Source organism: Macrotis lagotis, chromosome 1, assembly GCF_037893015.1.
Source record: "Macrotis lagotis isolate mMagLag1 chromosome 1, bilby.v1.9.chrom.fasta, whole genome shotgun sequence".
Taxonomy (NCBI): Eukaryota; Metazoa; Chordata; class Mammalia; order Peramelemorphia; family Peramelidae; genus Macrotis; species Macrotis lagotis.
This window is the reverse complement of record NC_133658.1, coordinates 476,312,257-476,335,853: the sequence shown is the minus strand read 5'-3', so window position 1 is coordinate 476,335,853 and position 23,597 is coordinate 476,312,257. Positions and strand designations below refer to the sequence as shown.

Below are 23,597 nucleotides of genomic sequence, written 5' to 3'. Positions count from 1 at the left end.
ATTTGTTTTCCTCAGAGAGCTTTCTTTCCTTTTCCATCTGGCCAATTCTGCTTTTTAAAGCATTCTTCTCTTTAACTTTTTGACTGTTTTATCCATTTGACCTAAGCTGGTTTTTAACATATTATTTTCTTCAGCATTTTTTTGGATCTCCTTGACTAAGCTGCTGACTTTTTCATGTTTTTTCCTGCATCTCTCTCATTTCTTTTCCCAATTTTTCTTCTATCTCCCTTAGTTGATTTTCAGAATTTTTTTTTTGAGCTCTGTCGTAGCCTGACCCCAACTTCATTTTTCTTGGAGTCTTTAGATGCAGAATCTTGTACTTCCTCATCTTCAGATTGAGTATTTTGACCCACTCCTTGTGATTATAGACAAAGTATTTGTCAATGGTCTGTTTTTTTTTTTCTGATTACTCGTTTCCCCTGCCTATGCCTGGTTTTGGGGTGCTTCCTGAACTTTTGAGTTTTACTCGGACACTCCCACAAGGACCTCAGTGTGTGAGGCTCTGACTGCTCTCTTGGTCTGTGAATGACCATAAGTACACCCCTCTGCCATGGGGCTGAGGGAGGGGAGGTCCCTGTTCTATTGGGGGCCTGGAATGCAGTCAGGATCTGAATGTGATCAGAGCCCCAGAGTCCTGCTCCAGGGACAGACAGGACTCCTCTTTGAAATCTGACTCAGAAACCTACTAGCTGTGTGATCCTGGGCAGGTCACTTAATTTTGTTTGCCTCACTTTCTAATCTGTAAAATGAGCTGGAAAAGGAAATTGTAAACCACTTCAGTGTCTTTACCAAAAAAACCCCAAATGGGGTTATTAAGAGACAAACGCATCTAAAAAAATGATTTCACCACAAATAACAACAAATTCCTATACCCATGGCATGTCTTTGGAATAAAGGCAATCCTGAATTGTTGAAAGAGATGGCATAGGGTTTCAAGCTCTGCTAGGTTCCAAAAAACTGGAAAGATTCTGAGTTTGGATTCAACTTTTAAGAATTATTTTATTTACATTTGGACAAATCTTTCCTCCAGGATTAGCTACAGATGATAATTTTCTTTTCATCCTAGCAACTCAGGAAATTTTTTTTTATTATGAGACATCTGAAATTTTTCATGGTTGAGGGTGTAACTAAACAGATGAAATCATGGATCTATAATCCTTAAAATATTTAAAAACCAAGAATGTAAAAACTGTAATTTTTGTCCTCCATAAAATATTTTCAAATGAAATTAGATAAGGGTCTACAATACAGTTGAAGGGAGAGATTTAGAAACCCCATGAGAACAAGAAATTCAGGTTAAAACTATATCCAGCTGCATTTGCTCATTTCAGATAATTCTCCAATAATTCAATGACAAATTTTCTTTAGCATTTAGATAAACAGTTTGATCTTCTTCTAAAATTTCTTAGGTCATTGGCATCAACTAAAGCTCCTTTAGCATTGTGAAGATTCAAGGAAATTGTATTATTTTAATACTCTTCCTGCCCCACTTCCAAATAATAATTTAGCTTTACTAGTTGTGTGACTCTGGACACATCAGTTAACCTCCATTTACCTTAGTTTCCTCATTTGTAAAATGAGGATAATATATTGTTATTTATTAGAAAAAATTAGAAAATGAAGATAATAATGTGTATTATTATCCCTTATCATCCTATATGCTCCCTTACCTTGTTTTGAGACTCAAATAAGGTATTTTTTTTAGGTTTTTGCAAGGCAAATGGGGTTAAGTGGCTTGCCCAGGGTCACACAGCTAGGTAATTATTAAGTGTCTGAGACTGGATTTGAACCCAGGTACTCCTGACTCCAGGGCTGATGCTTTATCCACTGCACCACCTAGCCGCCCCTCAAATAAGATACTTTTAAGAAACACCTAGAACGATACTGGCATATAGTAGGTGACATATAAAATACTATTATCATCATCATCATTATTATTATTACTCATACACTGCTTCAGGATTTGCAAAGTGGTTTATATACCTTATCTCATTTAACCTTTATAACAAGGTTGTGCTGTGATGTATGTACTACAGATACTATTATTCCCTTCTTTTCTAGAAAGGGAAACTCCAACTGGAGAAAATAATTAAAATGACTAACCCAGGATCACATCACTAGTGAATGTCAGAGATGACACTAAGCCCAGGTTCTTCTGACTCATTGTGTGATGCTAGGTTTACTCCACTATGTCACCTAAAAGGAGTTAACAGTAAGAAACCTTCAAAACACTTTTTTTGGTTTGAATTATGTAGATTATAACAAGTCCCTTTATTTAGCATTTTGTATACAATTTTAGTCATTCTTAATCCCCATTTCACTCACTCACACACACACACACACACACACACAAATCTATTTACTGTTATTGTTTCTCCTTTTTGATAATTATTGGCACATGTTGTTAGAAAGTACAAATTACTTGCTTTAAAATTTTATTTCTCCCATTACCTAGGAATGCAATCTTGGCATTGAATGGAATGATTCCATGGAAGCATTGAATTTAGTGTATGAATCAGGTGTCTTAAACCATAGCAATTTAGTTACAGTTCTCTCTCTCTCTCTCTCTCTCTGCTTTTTTTCCCCAAAAGATTTTATTTTAAAATGCAAATACCAGAAAATTAAGTAGTAAAGGAATCAGAGCCAAGATGGTAGAAAAAAGGCAGTGATAGTGTCTGAGCTTTCTCCCAAACCCCTCCAAATGCCTTTAAACAATGACATAAAACAATTCCTGGAGCAGCAGAACCTACAAAAGACAGAGGAAAATAATTTTCTAGCCAAAGTCTGATCAGTAGGAAAGGTCTGTTGCCTAAGTAAGAGTGGAGCACAGACCATTGCACACACTTCTCCTTAAATCGTACCAACTTCGGGAAAATGAAATCTTCCAGAAGTTGCACAAAGCCTCTGGAAATTGCCCCTCCACCCTAGAAGCAGAACTTTAACAAAGAGTTAAAAGTCAAGTAAGAGACTAGGAAAATGAGAAAACAACAACAAAAAAATTCTGACTGTTGAAAGTTATATAATGACAAGGAAGTTCAAAATACACCCTCAGAAAATAACAAAATCAAAATTCCTCATCTAAAATCCTCAAGAAAAATATGAATTGGTCTCAGACCAGAGTAGAACTCAAAAGGATTTTGAAAATCAAGTAAGAGAGACTGTGGAAAAATTGGGAAGAGAAATGAGAGTGATGAAAGAAAATCATAAAAAAAGAGTCAACAGGTTGATAAAGACACAAAAAATACTGAAGCAAAAAACATCTTAAAAACTGTGTAGGCCAAATGATAAAGGGGGTATTAAAATCAAATGAGAAGAATGCCTTGAAAGGCAGAATTGACCAAAAGGAAAAAGATTCACTGAGGGGAAAAAAAAAACTTCTTAAAAATTGAATTGGCCAATTAATTCACTGATGCCCCAAGAAATCAACTTTCAAGAAATTATCAAAGAAAACTTTCCTGATATTCTAGAATCAGAGGTAAAATAGAAATTGAAAGAATCCACTGATCACCTCCTAAAAAGATCCTAAAATGAAAACTCCCGGGAATATTATAGTTAAATTCTAGAAATCCCAAGTCAAGGAGATATTGCAAGCAACCAGAACATTAAAGGATTAGAGGATTTGGAATATCATATTCCAGAGGAAAATAGAGCTAGGATTACAACCAAGAATCACCTCCCACCAAAACTCATAATCCTTCAAGGGAAAAAAGTGAATATTCAAGGAAATAGAGAACTTGTGAGCATTCTTGAAAAGACCAGAGATGAATAGAAAATTTGATTTTCAAATATTAGACTCAATAGAAGCATAAAAAAGGTAAACATAAAAAGTAAATCATAAGGGACTTAATAAGGTTAAACAAAATGATACTTGTAACTCATAAGAACTTTTTCCTTATTATGGCAGAGTATGTATGTATGTGTGTGTATATATATACATATATATATACACACACACACACACACACACACACACACACACAGAGGACACAGGTATGAGTTGAATAGAAAGATGATATCTAAAATAAATTAAATGAAAAGGTGAGAAAGGAATATATTGGGAGAAAGAAGGGAGAGGGTAGAATGGGATAAATTACCTCACAAAAAAGAGGTGAAAGCTTATAGAAGGGGAAGAGGGGACTGATGCAGGGAAGTGAGTGAACCTTACTCTCAGAATTGTGTCAAAGAGGGAATAACATTTATACTCAATTGGATATAGAAATTAAGAATATTACTCTTCAGGAAAGTAGGCTGTTAAAGGGATGTAAGAAGGGGTGACGTGCTAGAAAAGTGGAAGATATTGGGGGAAGGAGTAGTTAGAAACATAACCCTTTTAAAGAGGGACAGGGTAAAAGGAGAGAAAGAATAGAATAAATAGGGGTGGGGATAAGATGGAGGTAAATACCATTAATAATAGTAATTGTGAAAAACATTTTGAAGTTTCCTCTTATAAAGACCTTATTTCTCAAACCATATAGAGAACTGAGTCAAATTAATAAAAATAAGAACCATTTCCCAATTGATGAATGATCAAAAGACAAGAACATAGGGACAGCTAGATGGCGCAGTGGGTAGAGCACCAGCCCTGGAGTCAGGAAGACCTGAGTTCAAATCCAACCTCAGACACTTAATAATTACCTAGTTGTGTAGACTTGGTCAAGCCACTTAATCCTATTGCCTTGTAAGAACCTAAGGAGGAAAAAAAGAAGATGAACAGATTTCAGATGTAGTAATTAGAAATATCTTTAGCCATATGAAAAAAAATGCTCTAACTATTGTTGGGAGAAAAACAAATTAAAGCAATTTTGAGGTACTAACTGCTGCATATTAGATTGATTAAATAGATCAGGAAAGGAAATGACAAATATTGGAAGGAATGTGGAAAAAAATGAGAAATTAAAATGCATTGTTGGTGGAATGTGAACTGATTCTACTATTCTGTAGAATAATTTGAACCTATGCCCAAAAGGCTATAGAACTGCATACTTTTTGACCTAGCAATTCCACCACCAGGTCTGTATCCCAGAAGAGATGGAAAAAACTAAAAGGAAGAGAACTTGTATATACAAAGAGAGAGAAGCTCTTTTGTGGGTCAAATAATTGGAAATTAATGGAATACCCATCAATTGAAAATGACTGATCAAATTGTAGAATGTGATTATTGTGGAAAATTATTGTACTATAAGAAATGATGAGCAAGATGCTCTCAGAAAAATTTGGAAAGACTTACATGAGCTGTTTCAAAGTGAAACGTACTGTGTATAAAGTTAGCAGCAGTATTATAAGATGATTAGCTGTGAATGACTTAGCCATTTTCAGCAATGCAATGATCCAAGACAATTCTGTAGGATTTATGCTGATAAATGCTATCCATCCCAGAGAAAGAGCTGATGGTATCTAAATAAAGTTTGAAGCATACTTTTTATTTTCTTTATTTGGTGTCTGTTTTCTTTCACAGCATGACTAATTTGGAAATGTTTTGTTTGACTATATATGTATAACCAGTATCAAATTGCTTGCTTTGTCAGTTGGGGTGTGGGTGGGGAGGGAAGAAGGAAGAGAATTTAGAACTCAAAATTTTAAAAATGAATGTTAAAAAAACACTTTCTTGAGGGTGGCTAGGTAGTGCAGTGAATAGAGCACTGGCCCTGGAGTCAGGAGTACCTGAGTTCAGATCCAGCTTCAGACACTTAATAATTACCTAGCTCTGTGACCTTGGGCTTGGCTTAACACTTTAACCCTTGCAAAAAAACTGAAAAAAAAATTTTTTTTTCTTTCTATGTGGCTTGGGGAAAATAAATAATAAATTAAAAAAACAAAACAAAATATGTTAAGTGACTGAATTTCATCCATGGAGCCCTAAAGTAATAGTATTAGAACTAATGGTAGTTTGCCAAAGCCTGTTACAGAAAAACCACGAGGAAACTTCCTCTTGCAATATTGATCAGTAACTATTCTTTAATTTAGTTTTTTTTTCTTTCTTTAACTTAGTTATATAGTTCTTTGGTTAATATCACTATCAATCAATCTGATATGATTCTAAGCTCTGTATATTAGGTCCCACAGCTCTGAAGTACAGGTTAATAAGATCACTTGTACAATCATAGGTTGTTTTGTTTTGTATTGTTATAGTGTTGTTTTGCATCCATGGTGACAAAGGCCAGTGTGAGGAGACTATACTGCATTGATAAGTTCTCCACTTTGTTTTTGTACCTCTGGACCATTCTCTCTCTCTTCCAACATAAGCAAGTGATCATCTTATGATCATCTAGTTTATGCATAACCCATACCATCTCTTTCTGCTTAATTTTAGAACTAGACCATCTATTTTGTCACCATACTTTCAGCACAGTGCTATGTGGATCTCAATGTCTTGGTTAACCCCTGCAGGAAACTCAAGAAAGAAAGAGTACACTGGGTTGAATTTTTGCCAGTGAACACCAGTCCTAGGAGGTTGAATTCCCCTCACAGAGTTCACCTGAGGTAAGTCTCTTCAAGGGTCCCTAATTGGGTTGAGGGACTGTTTGAATTTGTGACTTATCTCTATAAATTTTTTTTAGTTTTTTTTCTTTTGCAAGGCAATGGAGTTAAGTGACTTGCCCAAGGCCACACAGCTAGGTAATTATTAGGTATCTGAGACCGGATTTGAACTCAGGCACTCCTGACTTCAGGGCCAGTGCTCTATCCACTGTACCACCTAGCTGCCCCTCTCCATAAATTTTAAACTCCAGAGACATTCAAATTCTATTTTTATAAAAATCACATGGCCACAATTTTAACTTTTTTTAAAACATAGATTATTTTTCCTTTCATTTTTAACTTTTATTTTAAGACTGTTGAGATTCACTAGTAAACTCTTCATTTTCAACCACACAGCTAAATTTAAAAACTTCCTGTAGAAAGGGTTAAAATGGATTTTTTTGGTCTTTAAATTATTTTAACAAGGAATAGCTAAATCATTTTTATCAGCAGCAGAGAAATCTCTTAAATTGAGAGAGAACTTTTGGTGTCTCACAACTGGCAAGGACCCCATCTAAATAAAGGACAGTCCCCTGATGGGTAGGGTTTGGGGGAGTGATTCCCCACTCAAGGACTCTTGACAACACCTTAAGAGAATAAATTGATGAGATGAAAGGCAGAGACAGAAATTTATGAGAAACTAAGATTTAAAAAAAATGATTGGAAACCAAATTTGAAAGAAAAGGAATAGTTTAATTTCTTTCATTTCTAAATTACAATCTGAATGTCTTTATAAAGTATTTTTATGAGTTTATGAAGTACTTACAAACTCCACACAATTTAGTGAAGACAACAGTAAAATTCACAGATAATTTATTCATTGGACTTTTAAAATGACTAGGGCTTAATTTAAAGCTGGTTTGAATTTTAAGAACTGTATTAATAGTAATGAGATATGTTCAGGAGAGATTCAGTCAAATAGGAATTCACAAAAGTGATAAAATAAGAAAAAAGCTTAGAAAAACAGTATTGGTGAATTTAGAATAACACTCTTGTGAGTTTAAGTAATTTCATAATTCACGATTTAAAGAAGAAAATACATTTGCTAAGCCTGAAGAAGTTTCAGCTAGACAATCTCAGGCTGAAGTCTTGGGGTATCAATTTTTGAAAGAATTTGAATTTTATGTAGAATAAATGTATACCTAAAAACTACTTTTAAAGTTGTGATAAGTTTATTGCAAGAAGGAATTTTTATTATAAGGCTGACAAAGGAATCTTAGACCATCTTTAGAAAAGAAAAAAAAATGGATAGAACTGAAGTCATTTACCCTTCTTTTGTTTGCTGCTCTTAAAGCAACCAGACTGAGAACCAACCAAGTTCTGATTAGAGATTGAAGGTGTATCCCAAAGTGCTCCCAGAAAAAAGAATATTTGTTTTGAAAAGGAAATTGAAGATAGGTGAAGTTTAACGATACTGCTGTGGCATACAATAGATTAAGTAAATGAATTAGGTAAATTAAAAAAACAGTAAAGCTTGAGTTGAAATCTACTATTAGTAAAAATAAATTTAGAGGTGGCTAGATGGCATGGGGCAGCTAGATGGCGCAGTGTATAGAGCACCGGCCCTGGAGTCAGGAGTACCTGAGTTCATATCTGACCTCAGACACTTAATAATTAATTACCTAGCTGTGTGACCTAGGGCAAGCCATTTTAACCCCATTTGCCTTGCAAAAAAATCTAATAAAAAATAAATTCAAATTATATAAATGAGACTATAGGGAAAGAGTCATTGAAGACAGAATTAAATAAGAATATGTATTTTTTTTTAAAAAGGATAGGAATAAATTAAGTGCATGCACACTTAATAAAGGATACTATCAGATAGGGCTTCCTTGGAGATCTCTTAGTTTGAATGTGAACACCAAGTCTGTGACTAGATCTCTACTAGATCTGTGACTACTAGATGGTCCTTTAGTCACAGATGCAGAACACTGTGATTTCAGCTGCAGAGAGTTTAGTGGTGGAGTCCTGTTACCTTTAATAGGAGAAAAAGATCCTTAGTAGGCTGATGATTGTCCCATCATGTCCTTTTTGAGCCATTCATAAGTGTTAGTGGCTTTGACAGTAAGGAGCCAGTCTGAAAGTCATGAAAAGCCCTAAATGATCATAATCATAAGTGATCAAAGGTGTTCAGATTAGAAAAGATCAAATTAACATGAGTATGTAGCTTATAAAGGATTAAAATATTGAAATTTGAAGAGAAAACAACTTGCAAAATTATTAAAAATGGATGGCCTTAATTTTGAGTGAATTGAAAGGAAATAGAAAAAAGTTATACTCTGACTCCTTTAAGAAAAAATACAATATTTGATAGTTTTCTGGTAGTGCAATTCCTGTGTCATTCATGTGCCATGCTCCCTCTGTCCCAGGCAGGACAGACCTTTTCTGAAGTCCTTCCAAATATCTTAAACTGGAAAATGCTTCACTCTGTTTTTTGTGGGTTCTGTCACTCCAGAATCTGTTTAGAGGCTTGATCAACCTTGTTTCTGAAAGAAACTGGGGTGAGCCTCAGGGAAAGTTTTTTTTTATTAATTAATTTATTTATTTTGAATTTTTCAATTCCCCTAATCTCACTTCCCTACCCCCACCCCCCACAGAAGACAGTCTGTTAGTCTTTGCATTGTTTCCATGGTATACAGTGATCTAAGTTGAATATGATGAGAGAGAAATCATATCCTTAAGGAAAAAAATAAAATATAAGAGCAAAATTTCATAATAAGATAATGATTTTTTTTTAAATTAAAAGTAATAGTCTTTGGTCTTTGTTCAAACTCCACAATTCTTTCTCTGGATACAGATCATATCTGCAATCCTCCATTGCAGATATCTCCAAATAGTTGCACTGATGGAATGAGCAAGTCCATTAAGGTTGGTCATCATTCCTATGTTGCTGTTAGGTGTACAATATTCTTCTGGTTCTGCTCATCTCACTCAGCATCAGTTCATGCAAATCTTTTCAGGCTTCCTTGAATTCTTAGGGGAAGTTTCTGACTTTTAAAAGAAGTTATTAGAGCAAGTTTCTTCCTCTTTTCAATATGAATAGTATTATATTATAAATATGTCATATGATTACTATAGAAGAATAATAAAAAACTAGAGAATTAATAATAAGAAGAAATTGGAGAATAAATGACTTACTGTTGGGAGTAAAGCATGATAAGTAAGATCCTCTTAGGGGATCATTGTAAGATTTCTTGGGATGCAGCACTGCCATTTGAGAAACCAAGGCCTTTCCCATCCAAAATGGAGAAATGAAATTTTTGGATAGTAAGGTGAATGTCTTTTTGGATCATTTGGAAACTCATGTATTTGGTATCTTATAATGCCATTACTTCAAACCAGTTATTCACTGTGTATGAAATTGTGATGAAGAAATGGAAACAGTAATACAAGGCTAAACAGCTCTTTGGGAACTGAGAAGGGCAAGTTACTTCTTCCTAGAACTTTTATCACCAGATATGCTTTTTTTAGTTCATAATGAGATCAGAATGGCGCACTAAAGTTGATAGATTTAATTAAGCAAGAGGGGGTTACTCCAAACAATATTTGATGACAACTACTTGTCCAACTTGTGTAGCTTTTAATCAGTTTGCCTTTCAAGTCACATCTACTGGCAACCAATTTGCTCACTTGTACCCTTCTTTGAGCACTTATAGAAAAGATTATTATTGTGTCCAAGTTAGTCAAGAAAATTATGCTCAGGCATGACTCACTTCCTTACATGGACTCTGCTGGGGGAATCTCATCTCATTCTCATTCCATTTGTGTGGTCGGATGTTCTCCCTTTGACTTTATCCCTAGAGTAAGGGAATGATAGTTGTGAACAGGTGAAATATATATATAAATAGTTGAAAAATTCTAAATAAGATTTTGAGACATATATATGTGTGTATATATATATATATTTATATATATACACACACATACACTTTTATAAAAAACAACACAGTTATCTAGTCTTAAGCTGTACTTACTGAAATTTCTTTGTTGTCTTGGGACTTCAATTTGTTGCTATTCTAGGTCTTGGATCCACCTGGATTCTCTTGACCTATTCCCAATTTGGTAAATACAAAATTTTCTCACCTGGTTAATTCTGAGGCTGGTTATAACATCCTGACATACAATTGGCTATTTATGACACATAACTAAAATCAAATAGATTCTTTCTTTCTATATTTCCCCTTACATAGCAAATTCCATTGATAAGGGCAAGTGTAAAAGAAGATGAACCTTACTGATTATTTTTTTATTAAGTTATGCATACTAATATAATGGGGGATCATTTTGAATTGTCATTTGAATCACAGGTAATAAAGACCATGAAGCCTTACAATTAGTGAGTTAGTTTATAAGATGTTACTTTATAACATTATTTCATAATGTAATATGATTAATAGGAGAAATGACACAATTTTAAAAATTGGATTAAGAATTTTAAGTCTAAAACAAATATCTTCAGTTTTAATTTTTTAAAAGGAAAAAAGAATGATAGAATATCAAATATGGGAAAAGTCAATTTTATTTGGTTTTATTATTGCTAACTGAATGTTGAACATGTCTTGAAAGTCAAATATGTTTTATTATATCTGAAGTATCACTCCCTGTTTAATGTAGCCATAGGTTGTCATTTCAGTGGATACTTGGATTCAGTTTCTCTGAAAAGCAGAAAACTTTTCTGTAGTGAATTAAATGTTTTTCAGTTCCAAATTATCTCTCTTCCCCCCCACCTACTTATTGAGAAAGCAAGACAAGCAAAACTTGTTACGAATATGTATAGTTGAGCCAAACAAAATTTCTAATTAGCCATATTGAGAAAAAATATGCTTCATCTCCTCTCACTTTTCTATCTATAGGTGGATAGCATTTAATATTGCAAGTCTTCTGAAATTACGAATGGTCATTGTGTTGATCAGAGTTCTTAAGTCTTTCAGATATTGTTTTTCACTACAGTATTGTTGTTACAGTATACATTGTTCTCCTGGTTCTACTCACTTCACTTTGCATCAGTTTATACAGGTCTTCCTAGGTTCTCTGAAACCATTTCTTTCATTGTTTTTTATAGCACAAATATTACATAACACTCATATACCATGAATTGTTCAGTCATTTCCCAATTTTTAGACATTTCCTCAGTTTCAAGTTTTTTACCATATAAAAAGAACTGTTTCAAATATTTCTGTACATTTTCCTCTTAATCTTTTTGGAGCATAAATATAGTAACAATATCACTGAATCAAAGGGAAATCACAGTTTAATAACTTTGGGGACATATTTCCAAATTGATTTTTATATTGACTGGCCCAGTTTATAGCTCCATTAGTTATACATTAATGTACTTGTTTTTCACAGAATTTATCACTTTCCTTTTTCAACAATACTAGTCTTAATCTTTCATAAACCAGGCATTTCTACCACCCCCTTTCTTTCCAGATTCTTTCATGTTTTATCTTTCATTTTTAGATATGAATAATAATAATAGGGATTCTTATATTTGTTTATATATAGTTGGTATCTAATGCTTAAAAATGATCTTTTTTTTCAAGAGCCTCTCTTATGGAAAGTTTGCAAGTCTATTTCTGAGTCAAAAATGTTCTGTCTTTTAAAGATGCTGTTTTACTGTGGTATATGTATTATTATGTACCATTATACATGTATAATATGTGCTATTATTCTGTTAGAAACCGGGAGGGATGGAAATTCAGGGAAGAACTGATACTGAGTGAGATGAACAGAACCAGAAAAACATTGTACACCCTAACAGCAACATGGGGTGATGATCAACCTTAATGGACTCACTCATTCCATCAGTGCAACAATCAGGCACAATTTTGGGGTATCTGTGATGGAGAATACTATCTGTATCCAGAGAAAGAATTGTAGAGTTTGAACAAAGACCAAAGACTATTACCTTTAATTAAAAAAAAACCCGTTATCTTATGTAATTTTGCTATCTCTTCTACTTTATATTTTTTCTTTAAGAATGTGATATCTCTCATCACATTCAACTTAGATCAATGTATACCATGGAAACAATGTAAAGACTAACAGACTGCCTTCTGTGGGAAGTGGGAGGGAAGTGAGATCTAGGGGAAAATTATAAAATTCAAAATAAATTAAAGTTGCAAAAAGCAAAAAAAGATGCTGTTTTATATTTTGAACAGTTCATGTTTCATTGTTAGCCACATAAGATCCCTGTTGTACATCATTATTTCCTGTTCTCTGCAAATAGTGTAATAAAATTATAGGTACATATGTAACTTGGTTTTGAAATATTCCCCACAAACAGAAAACATACTAGGGAGATTAGGAACCCTGCTTCTGGAGAGGTATGATGAAACTTAATGGAATGCACCCAACCTCCTCCCTCATTCAGAGCATTCACAAATATTCCTTCACTGAGATCTCTGTCCTAGGCTTTCTTGCCCTCTTGCCTTTCTTTTTCCTGCTCCTTCCAATAGCTATATTGAGGCCATTCTTTTGGTTTACTATATAACAGCCCCCTGTCCCATAATTTATTTTTCCCTTCTTAATAGTATTTTATTTTTTCCAATTGCATTAAAGATAGTTTTCAGTTTTCATTTTTGTAAAATTTTGAGTTCGTTTTTTCTCCTTTCCTCCCTTCATTTTCCCCTTGCCAAGACAGAAATCTAAATTATACATGTACAATTATGTTAAAATGTGTTTCCAAATTAGTCACATTCCCACATTTTATTTATTTTTCTATTATGAAAAAAAAATTTCAAACCCTATTAAAGACTGACCAATGCAAACCCTGTCCCCAGAGCATATGAAGGGTGCTCTGCCTGTTGCCATCAGGGTGGTAGAGAGTAGAAAGTTGTGATGATGTAGAATGGAATGACTCTGATTCCTAAAGGAGAGTGCAAAATGCAACTAAGTATTTTGACTGTTTCTGGTCTGTTTTCCTTAGAGAGATAAGGAGCCTTTTGAGTCAGCCACTGAATCAGAACTGAAGTAGCCAAAAGACTTCCATGAGGGTAACTGTCCTGTCCTGTCTGACTAGTTTAAATATGGTTAATATTCTTTCAGTCTCTAGGCAGGGACAGGTTTTGAACCTCTGTGAATAAGGACCTCTATTCTTTGCCTTTTTGCATTTGTTCTTTCTTGCTCTTAATAATGTTTGTCTTTCATTCTCAAAGAAGACCATGACATCAAGGAAAGTGATGCCATGACAAGCACATGAATTGGATTTGAGTGAGGAGGTGCTGTGCTAAGTGACCAGTCTCACTTTCTCCTTCAGAGTCATCAGGCTCCAGTGTCCAGATATGGATAAAGATGACTGGAGATGGTCCTGATTAAGACTTGCTCAAGGTCACACAGCTAGTTAAATATCAAGTTCTGAGACTGAATTTGAACTCCCCTCCTCCTGACTCCAAGGTCAGTGCTCTATCTACTGTGCTACCTAGTTGGCAAAGGAGTATTAGAGATAGCTATGACCTTGTGAGTTTTGAAAGATCAAAGGAGTACTCTGGGGTCTAGGAATTGGAATCCATATAAAAATTTGCTACCAATTAAAACAGGTGAGGGGCTGGCACATCTTTGAGGAATGGGAACCAGTTTAACAATGATCTGGATGAGACGGAAACAATCTGGCCAACCAATTCCACATTTGGAAATGAACTTTGGTAGTGTGATTATTTTTTTCCCAATTACAAGCAAGGATAGTTTTCAGCATTCATTCATTTGCAAGTTTATGAGTTCTACAGTTTTCTAACATCTTTCCTTCCCTCCCCCCCTCCCCATAGCAGTGAATAAATTGGTAAAAGATATTTGTGTACAATTGTGTTCAACATATTTTTATATTAGTCATGTTATAAAAGAGGAATTAGAACTAATGGGGAAAAATGTAAGAAAGAAAAATATAAAATAACTTAAAAGTGATCATAGTATGCTTTGCTCTGCATTCAGACTCCATAGTTTTTTCTCTGGATATGGATTGGCATTTCCTATAAAAGGTCTCTCAGGATTGTCCTTATCATTGAACTGCTGAGAAGAGCTGCATCTGATATTCTTTTGTAGCAACTGCAAATAGAGAATTTTGTTTTGTTTTGTTTTTACAAGGCAATGGGGTTAGGTGACTTGCTCAAGGTAACATAGCAAAGTGTCTAATACCATACCAGGAAACTGAATCACTTCCATTTGAATTGTCTTAGGAAGATTCTGAAGATCACTTGGCAAGATAAGATATCAGTTAATTGGGGTTCTTTTTCAAGCTCAACTGCCAAACATTCAAACTCTGCTGTAGTGAGGGCAACTTTTGATAGATTAAGCACTATATTTTAATGATAATTAAACACTTGCCTAAAAAAATATTTTATAGAAAATTCACACAAGGAAGATGCTCATATGGTGGTCAGAGGAGATAATACAAGGACACTCTCAAAGTCTTTCTGAAGAATTTTGAAATTGATTGCATGATATGAGAGACATTGGCACAGGACTGCCAAGCATGGCATGCCCACATCAAGAAAGTTCTATGTTCGATGAGCAAGGAAGAAACATGGTATTCACAAATTTAGAAACATTTCTACCCATACTCTTCACTGTTCCCAACCTGCATTAGAAACTTCTGAGACTGTATTGATCTGATCAGCCACAGTCGAATATACTTGTAACTTGACTCTAGCATAGTGATGCCATTTTGGTCCTCTTTGAGAAACAAGGACAATTGCTAGTAACTGCACTATGTGAGTTCACTCTACCCAGGGATCCAGATAGCCTAGGGGAGAGTGCTCTTTAAATATGAGGGGAAATGACATGTACTTCTGTTCTAGCTATACATTTTCAGTAAATATTCCTTTGTAAAGGCTAGTTGATACTGTTCAGTTAAGTGATACTGAGATACTAATCGCTGGTGATTAACATTAGAGAGAAGACACTGATTAACATTAGTGACACAGTCTCATAACCCTCTTTAAGGGAGAGATATAACCTCACTCTGGGAAGTCAACTTGCTAATAATACATGTGTGGTTTGGCAAAGTAAATCCAGATCTTTGCTAGTAATAGAAAACTGTATCAAAGGCTTAAGTCTAGACTGATTGTTTAAAAAAGTTTCACTATCTCTTTTTTAATTTTAATTTTTAATTAACAGAATAAAACTAGCATTTTCATATCATAATGTAATAAAAAGATGATTGTATAGTACAGTCAGGTTGAAGGCTAAAAGGTATGACAAGGAAGGCATTGCTAGGAGAAATGCAGATAGATTTTGTGAGGCTCAAATGAAATAATAGATGTAGAGCACTTTACATATAGTATATTCATTATTATTATTATTATTATTATTATTATTATTATTACTCCAACCTTGTGATGATTTCCTTTTAGAACCTTCTAATGGACCTGTTGCTGGGCTCATATCAATGTCTATTGAACATTACATGTGAGTATTCTGAATCCATTTCTAATAATTTTGCTCCATATCTGGCCACTGGACCCAGATAGCTCCAGAGGAGAAAGTGCAGCTGGTGACTCTGCACAGCTCTCTCTCATACTTGAATTCAGTTCACTTATATGTCATGGAATTACCTTCCTGATGTCATAGTCCTCTTGGAGAATGAAGGACAAACAACAACAATGGAAAATAATTTTTTGGTAAGGTTTTGAGTGCCATATTAAAATTTTTTTAATTTTAATTTTTAAATCCCCCCCCAGTAACATGCAAAAGTAAGTTTCAACATTTTCTTCCAAAATCTTGACTTCTAAATTCTCTCCCTTACTCCCACACTACTGTCCCCAATGAGAAAGTAAGTTATGTGGTGTAATTTAAAAATGTGTGGCCATGAAAAACTTTAATACAATAGTCATATTGTAAAAATAAATGTAGCCTCCCCACCCACAAAAGAAGGAAATTTCAAGAAAAATAGAGGGCAAAAAAGTGTGCTTCAGTCTGTATTCGGACACCCATCAGTTCTGTCTTTAAGATGGATAGCATTCTTTATCATAAGTCCATCAGAGAAAGTGCTTCAACAATTTTTTCCCACAGTTACTATTGCTAGCTGTATTTCCCTCAATTCTATCCTCTCACCCCCATTTATTCTATTTTCTCTCTCCTTTCACCTTGTCCCTCCTCAGGAGTATGTTGCATCTGACTACCCTCCCATACAATCTTCCCTCTCTTCTATCATTTACATTCCTCCCTCCCTGCCCCATCCCCTTTCTCCCATCCCTTTCCTCTCCTGTTTTCTTCCAGGGTAAGATAGATTTCCATACCCAAATAAGGTAGTGTATTATTTCCTCTCTGAGCCACTTCTGATGAGACTAAGGGTCACTCATTCCCTCTCACCTTTTCCCTCTTCTTCTCCACTGCAAAAGCTTTTTCGCATAAAACCTCTTATATGTAAAGTAACTTATCCCATTCTACCCCTGCTTTCCCTTTCAGTACACTTCTTTCTTCTACATTAACTCCATCTTTATAATATATTATGCCTTCATATTCAGTTCCCTCCTGTGCCTTATCTATATTTTAACTGCCCTAATAAATGAGAATGTTCATGTGAGTTATCAGTATCATCTTCTCAAGCAGGAAAACAAGTAGTTCAATAGCACAATGGCAAATATAACTCTCCAACTAGAAGGGACAGCTAGGTGGTATGGTGAATAGAGTGCTGAAGTCAGGACGATTCATCATCCTGAATTCAAATCTGGCCTCAGTCACTTGCTAGCTGTGTAACCCTGAAGAAGTCACTTAGTTTCCTCATCTGTAAAATGACCTGGAGAAGGAAATGGCAAAACATTCCAGTATCTTTGCCAAGAAAATCCCAAATAAAGTCTTTAAAAATTATTTATTTATTTGTTTTTTTGTTTGTTTGTTTGTTTATTTAAGGCATTTGGCTTAAGAGTGACTTGCCCAAGGTCACACAGCTAGGCAGTTATTAAGTGTCTGAGACCAGATTTGATTCAAGTCCTCCTGACTCTAGGGCCAGTGCTCTATCCACTGTGCCACCTTGTTGCCCCCAAATAAAGTCTTGAAGAGCTGGATGCTACCTAAATGACTGATCCCCAACTAGAATGAAAGAGATTTGGAGGTAGAGAGAAGTGAGGCTCTGTAAACAGCAGGTCTTTGGTACTTTGAGCTACAGGATCTAGAAAAGAAAACTTAGGGATATTTTTTAATATCTTGATCCCAGACTGTCATTATTTTCAGTGACATTTATTAACCTTTTAAATTCTTCCTTCCAATTTCATGAATCAGAATTATACTGCAATAAATGGCATTAACTTTCTTTCTTTTCCTTTTTTTTTGGCATTAACTTTCAACTCTTGTTTCTTTAACTATTCCTTAGAGCTTTGAATTTGTGAGAGTAAGAGGGCATGGATTTTTCAAGTGATAAGAAGACGGTGATACATTTTATGATACCTACTTCCATAAGTTCAATTACTTAGCTGTGTGGCCTTGGGCAAGCCATGTAACCCCATTGCCTTGCCAAAAAAAAACCCTAAAAAAAAAAAGAAGCATCAAATAGCTTCCAAATTATCGAAAGCTACTTAGGCATCTGGTGAAAGTTATTAGAGCATTGGAGTTGGGGTGGGGTGTAGAGAAGACAATAATTCAGTAATTCCAGCCTAGGGGAAGAAGGAAAAAAAAAGAAAATTAGGGACAGCTGATTGGGACTAACTATCCTTCTAAACAGTGAAAGCAGTCAGTTTTTTAATTTACAATTTGACTTCCAGGAGAATTGTAGGGAAAGAAAATTGTGTCTTGTGAAGAGGAAAGGAAATATGAGCATATTTTGTTATATCTCCTTGGAAGTACTGAGCCTTAAATGTTTGTGTGTGTGTGTGTGTGTGTGTGTGTGTGTGTGTGTGTGTGTGTGTGTGTCTAATGTCTAGATATTGAGAACATTATGGCAAAGTTTCTTTCTGTCATGTTTATTACTATCTTTATTCTTTTACTTAGCACAAGATGACAAAAATGTGCATACCTTTTGATCCAGCAATACCACTACTGGATCTATACCCTGAAAAGCTTATTAAAAAGAGTAAAAGCATCACCTGTACAAAAATGTTCATAGCAGCTGTTTTTGGTGGCAAAGAAATGGAAACTGAGGGAATGTCCATCAATTGGGGAATGGCTTAACAAGCTGTGGTATATGTATGTGATGGAACATTATTGTTCTATTAGAAACCAGTAGGGATGGGAATTCAGGGAAGCCTGGAAGGATTTGCATGAACTAATCTGAGTGAGATGAGCAGAACCAGAACATTGTACACCCTACTTAGCACAGGATCTTGCATTGTAAATAATACAGCAGATGCTTTAAACGTATTTTAGAATGAATGAATGCTTATTTTTATTAGTCTCAAATGCTTTTTTTGTTTTGTTTTGTTTTATTTTTTTTGCAAGGCAATGGGGTTGAGTGGCTTGCCCAAGGCCACACAGCTAGGTAATCATTAAGTGTCTGAGGTCACATTTGAACTCAGGTACTCCTGCCTCCAGGGCCAGTGCTCTATCCACTGTGCCACCTAGCTGCTCCCAATGCTTGTTTTTATTTATTGTTATTTATTGCAACCTGGAAACAACTATATCTTTTTAAATTTGCTATGTGAACAGGAACTATTATTTGCTTTGTTCTGAGTTTTGCATTTAGATATAACTGTTCGATTAAGTTAAGTCAATACACCACCATTCAAAGGAAATGCCAAGAGTTGCTCAAAGAGAGTGTACCCTGGAAAATAAATTACCAATGTATATAGATGTCTGGAAGGGTTGAGAAGATAGTTTTGTGAAGACAATGGCAGAATTCTCCCAACTCAGTTTCCCTACTGTTTGATATTCTTTCTGAACAGTAGTATTTCTTTCTGAGTCTGGTTATGATAGTCTGACTAATGTGGAATTCTGTTGCATGATTGACTGGTCAAAAAAAATAACTATAACCCTACAATAATTCAGTCTTGTTACAACTTTCCTTCCTCCTTTCATAGAGAATTTCTCTGACCATGGCAAGAGAATTTTAAATGATTTTATTTTTTATTTAAGGCAATGTGACTTGCCCAAAGTCATACTGCCAGGCAATTATTAAGTGCCTAAGGTCAGATTTGAACTCAGGTCTTCCTGACTTCAGGGCCTGTGCTCTATACACTGTGTCAACTAGCTGCCCTACAAATGTTTTTATAATGGATCTTATTATTACAATCAAGTATCTCTGAACTACTGTAATGAAATATAAGTATAAAGAGCCTTATTGCTTTGATTTTACTGCTCTAAATTTCTTACCATAATTTGTGTTAACTTCCTAATAGAGGTTTACAGGGAAAAAAATCATCTTCTTGCTTATTTGTTTAATATCTATATATTCATGTATTAGGTCTATATAGTATCACATCTTTTCTGAATTTTATGAGGATGACATATATCCTCGAAGGAATGGTAGAATAAAGATATGATGTGATAAAAATGTAGAGATTTTATTATTTAAGTTTCTATTTATTTTGAACTTAAAACAAACATTTCCATACTACAGTAGAAACAAAGATTAATTGTACACGAAACTGCAAATCTATTATTTACAACTTGCTCTTCCCTTTTATAATAAAGTTATTATGCAACTTTCTTTTTATTCTGACATTGCTCTCACCAACCCCCACCTCTTAGTCCCCCAAACCCCATCCTAGAGATGATTTCTATTAGGCATAAATATATACATATGTAAAACCATTATATACATATTTCTATTTATCAGTTCTTTCTCTGGATGTGGATAATGACTTCCTCCACATGCCCTTTGTATCTATATCAGTCAAAATGATATTCACTGAAAATTGTTTTTAAAATAATGTTGTTGTAACTGTATACAGTGTTCTCTTGGTTCTGCTTATTTTGCTCTTCATTATTTCATGCACATCTTTCCATGTTTTTCTAAGATCATCAAATTCATCATTTCATTAGAATATAGTAGTATTCCATCACAATCATATGCCACAACTTGTTCAGTCATTCTCCAATTGCTAAGCAGCCCCACAATGTCCAGTTCTTTGTTGGGAAAGCTAGAAACCAGTCTGGCAGAAATTTGGCATAGATTAATATCTTACAACATTAATCAATCAAGATAAGGCCAAAATGGATACATGACAGATATAAAGAGAAATATTACAGGAAAATTTGAAGAACATGGTACATATTACCTTTCAGATTTATTAATAGCTGAATAATTTATGAATAAATGAGAGATACAGAACAGTGTGATAGGAATAATTTCAACGGATACTTTCAATTACATTAAATTAAAAAGGTTTTGTATCAATAAAACAAATACAGTTAAGATCAGAAGGGAAGCAGAAAATTGGGGGGATGTTTTAATTTTTAATAGGTTAGTAAATATCACTTTTATAAAAAGCAACAAGGGGCAGCCAGTGAATAGAGACCTAGCCCTCAGGAGGACCTGAGTTCAAATTCAGCCTCAGACACTTAATAATTACCTAGCTGTGTGACCTTGGGCAAGTCATTTAGCCCCATTTCCTTAAAAGAAAAAAGAGAAAAAAAGCAACATTATTACATTTTTTTCACTTGAGAACTAGGATATGAGAGATTATCTTTCAAATGTTTCCATTGGGTAAAGGAATATACTTAAAGTATTCATCATAACTTTAATTATATTAGTAGCTTCCTAATACTTGTATCTATATGTGAAGTGCCTGCCAGAAAACTTAAATGAAGATATCTAGAGAAGAAAATGATAAGGATGTACAAGAATGTGGTCTGATATGTTCATATCAAATCTTCAACAGTGGGACACTGTGACAAGATAATTTTTGACTTAGACTTCTTGCCAGTTAGCTTCCTAATGCTATTTGCTTGAAGCAGTCTTAAGACATAAACTTAAGTTTCACTTTTGATCATCTTATCTTCCCCTTTGGTTGTTTGTTTTCTGACATGTAAACCCTTCTCTTATCCTTCTTCCTATAAAATTCATTGTATCCATCCTGCTTGTGTATTCAAATTTAAATTTGCTGAAACATGTTCTGGGATCACTGACTGATTGTTAAGTTTTCAGTTTATCTTGAGCACATGCTATACTGCAGTTACTCTATTGATAGAAATACCTAAACAATGGACTCTTGGGATAATTTTCATCTTACTGAGATTAATTTTATTGAGTTAGAGAATCATAGTCTACTAGACTGGAAGGAATATTAGAGATCATATAGACCCAAAGAAATGAGGAAACCAGGTAAAAACTGTTACAAGAAAGAGAGAACTTAGAAGAGCTTAAATATGGGGGGGGGCTATGTTGCCAATTTTATAAAGAGGCAGGATTAGATGATTCCTCTAATTTAGGATAAAGCAACTGTTTCTAAGCCATTCCCCAATTGAAGGACATTTACTTGATTTCCAAATCTTTGCCACCACAAACAGGGCTGCTATAAATATTTTTGTACAAGTAATTTTTTTACCCTTTTTCATCATCTCTTCAGGGTATAGACCCAGTAGTGGTATTGCTAGGTCAAAGGGTATGCACATTTTTGTTGCCCTTTGGGCATAGTTCCAAATAGCTCTCCAGAAGGGTTGGATGAGTTCACAGCTCCACCAACAGTGTAATAGTGTCCCAGATTTCCCACAACCCTTCCAACAATGATCATTATCCTTCCTAGTCATATTAACCAATCCGAGAGGTGTGTGGTCGTGCCTCAGAGAAGCTTTATTTTGCATTTCTCTAATAATTAATGATTTAGAGCATTTTTTCATATGACTATGGATTGCTTTGATCTCCTCATCTGTAAATTGCCTTTGCATATCCTTTGACCATTTGTCAATTGGGGAATAGCTTTTTGTTTTAAAAATATGACTCAGTTCTCTGTATATTTTAGAAATGAGTCCTTTGTCAGAATCATTAGTTGTAAAGATTGTTTACCAATTTACTGCATTTCTTTTGATCTTGGTTACATTGGTTTTATCTGTGCATAAGCTTTTTAATTTAATGTAATTGAAATCATCTAATTGGTTTTTGGTGATGTTCTCCAACTCTTCCTTAGTCATGAACTACTTCCCTTTCCATAGATCTGACAGGTAAACTAGTCCTTGATCTTCTAATTTGCTAATAGTATTGTTTTTTATGTCTAAGTCCTGTAACCATTTGGATCTTATCTTGGTAAAGGATGTTAGGTGTTGGTCTAATCTAAGTTTCTTCCATACTAACTTCCAATTATCCAGCAGTTTTTATCAAAGAGGGAGTTTTTATCCCAATGGCTGGACTCTTTGGGTTTATCAAACAGATTACTATAATCCTCTCCTGCTTTTACACCTAGTCTATTCCACTCTTCCACTACTCTATTTCTTAGCCAATACCAAACAGTTTTGATGACTGATGCTTTATAATATAATTTTAGATCAGGTAGGGCTAATAGTTAACTTCTTACTAGAAAGGGGTTAGAGGACCAAGCCAATATTGTTGGGAAGTACCATTCTTTCTTTAGAATTTTCTTTTAGCAAAGCAATGAAGTTATTATAGACTTGTCCAAGGTCACTTAGTTGGGTAATTATTAAGTGTCTGAAGCCAGATTTGAACTCAGGTTCTCCTGACTCTCAGGGCCTGTACTCTAATCCAATGCTCCACCTAACTACCCCAGTGCCTTTCTTTATAACAACATGGAAAAGAAACCAACTTGACTACAAATCTGGAATATATTTGGGGTGTATTTCATTTCATGAATCATTAAAAATGTTCTAAAAATAATTTTCCTTTAAAGGGATATTAGATATGAAACAATCTAAATGAATTTTTTTTCCCTTTAGAAACTAATGAATGGACAGACTTCATTTTGATAAAGATCACAAGTCAAAAATACCCCCCAAATTCTAACTTCACTGACAAATGAAGAGGATCATTTTGCCCAAGAGTAAGTCATTGTCATGATTAATGCTATACCTTGTTTAAGGGGAAGCTCTGGACTGGGGCCACCCATGAAGGTCATATGACCTGGGCCGTGAGACCCCTGGAAGTCTGAACCTGCCTTGTAAGGTATCTTATAGGGTACTGGGACGGCTTCGCTAACAGGATGTGGCTCCGCCCATGGGTTGGAACTTGGGAGGAGCATGTACCCCGGGAAGAAAGGGTTACTGGA

The 23,597-nt window shown here is 34.7% G+C and overlaps 1 protein-coding gene across 1 annotated transcript in view; it reads left to right on the top strand.

Annotated features, from left to right (window-relative positions):
• LOC141506677 (uncharacterized) overlaps positions 1 to 23,597 on the top strand; it is a 47,753-nt gene that overhangs the window by 23,873 nt on the left and 283 nt on the right. Inside the window, exons 2-3 of the mRNA XM_074213657.1 lie at positions 15,864 to 15,918; positions 23,269 to 23,372. The gene's annotated coding sequence lies outside the window, so the exon portion shown is untranslated. The remainder of the gene's footprint in view (positions 1 to 15,863; positions 15,919 to 23,268; positions 23,373 to 23,597) is intronic.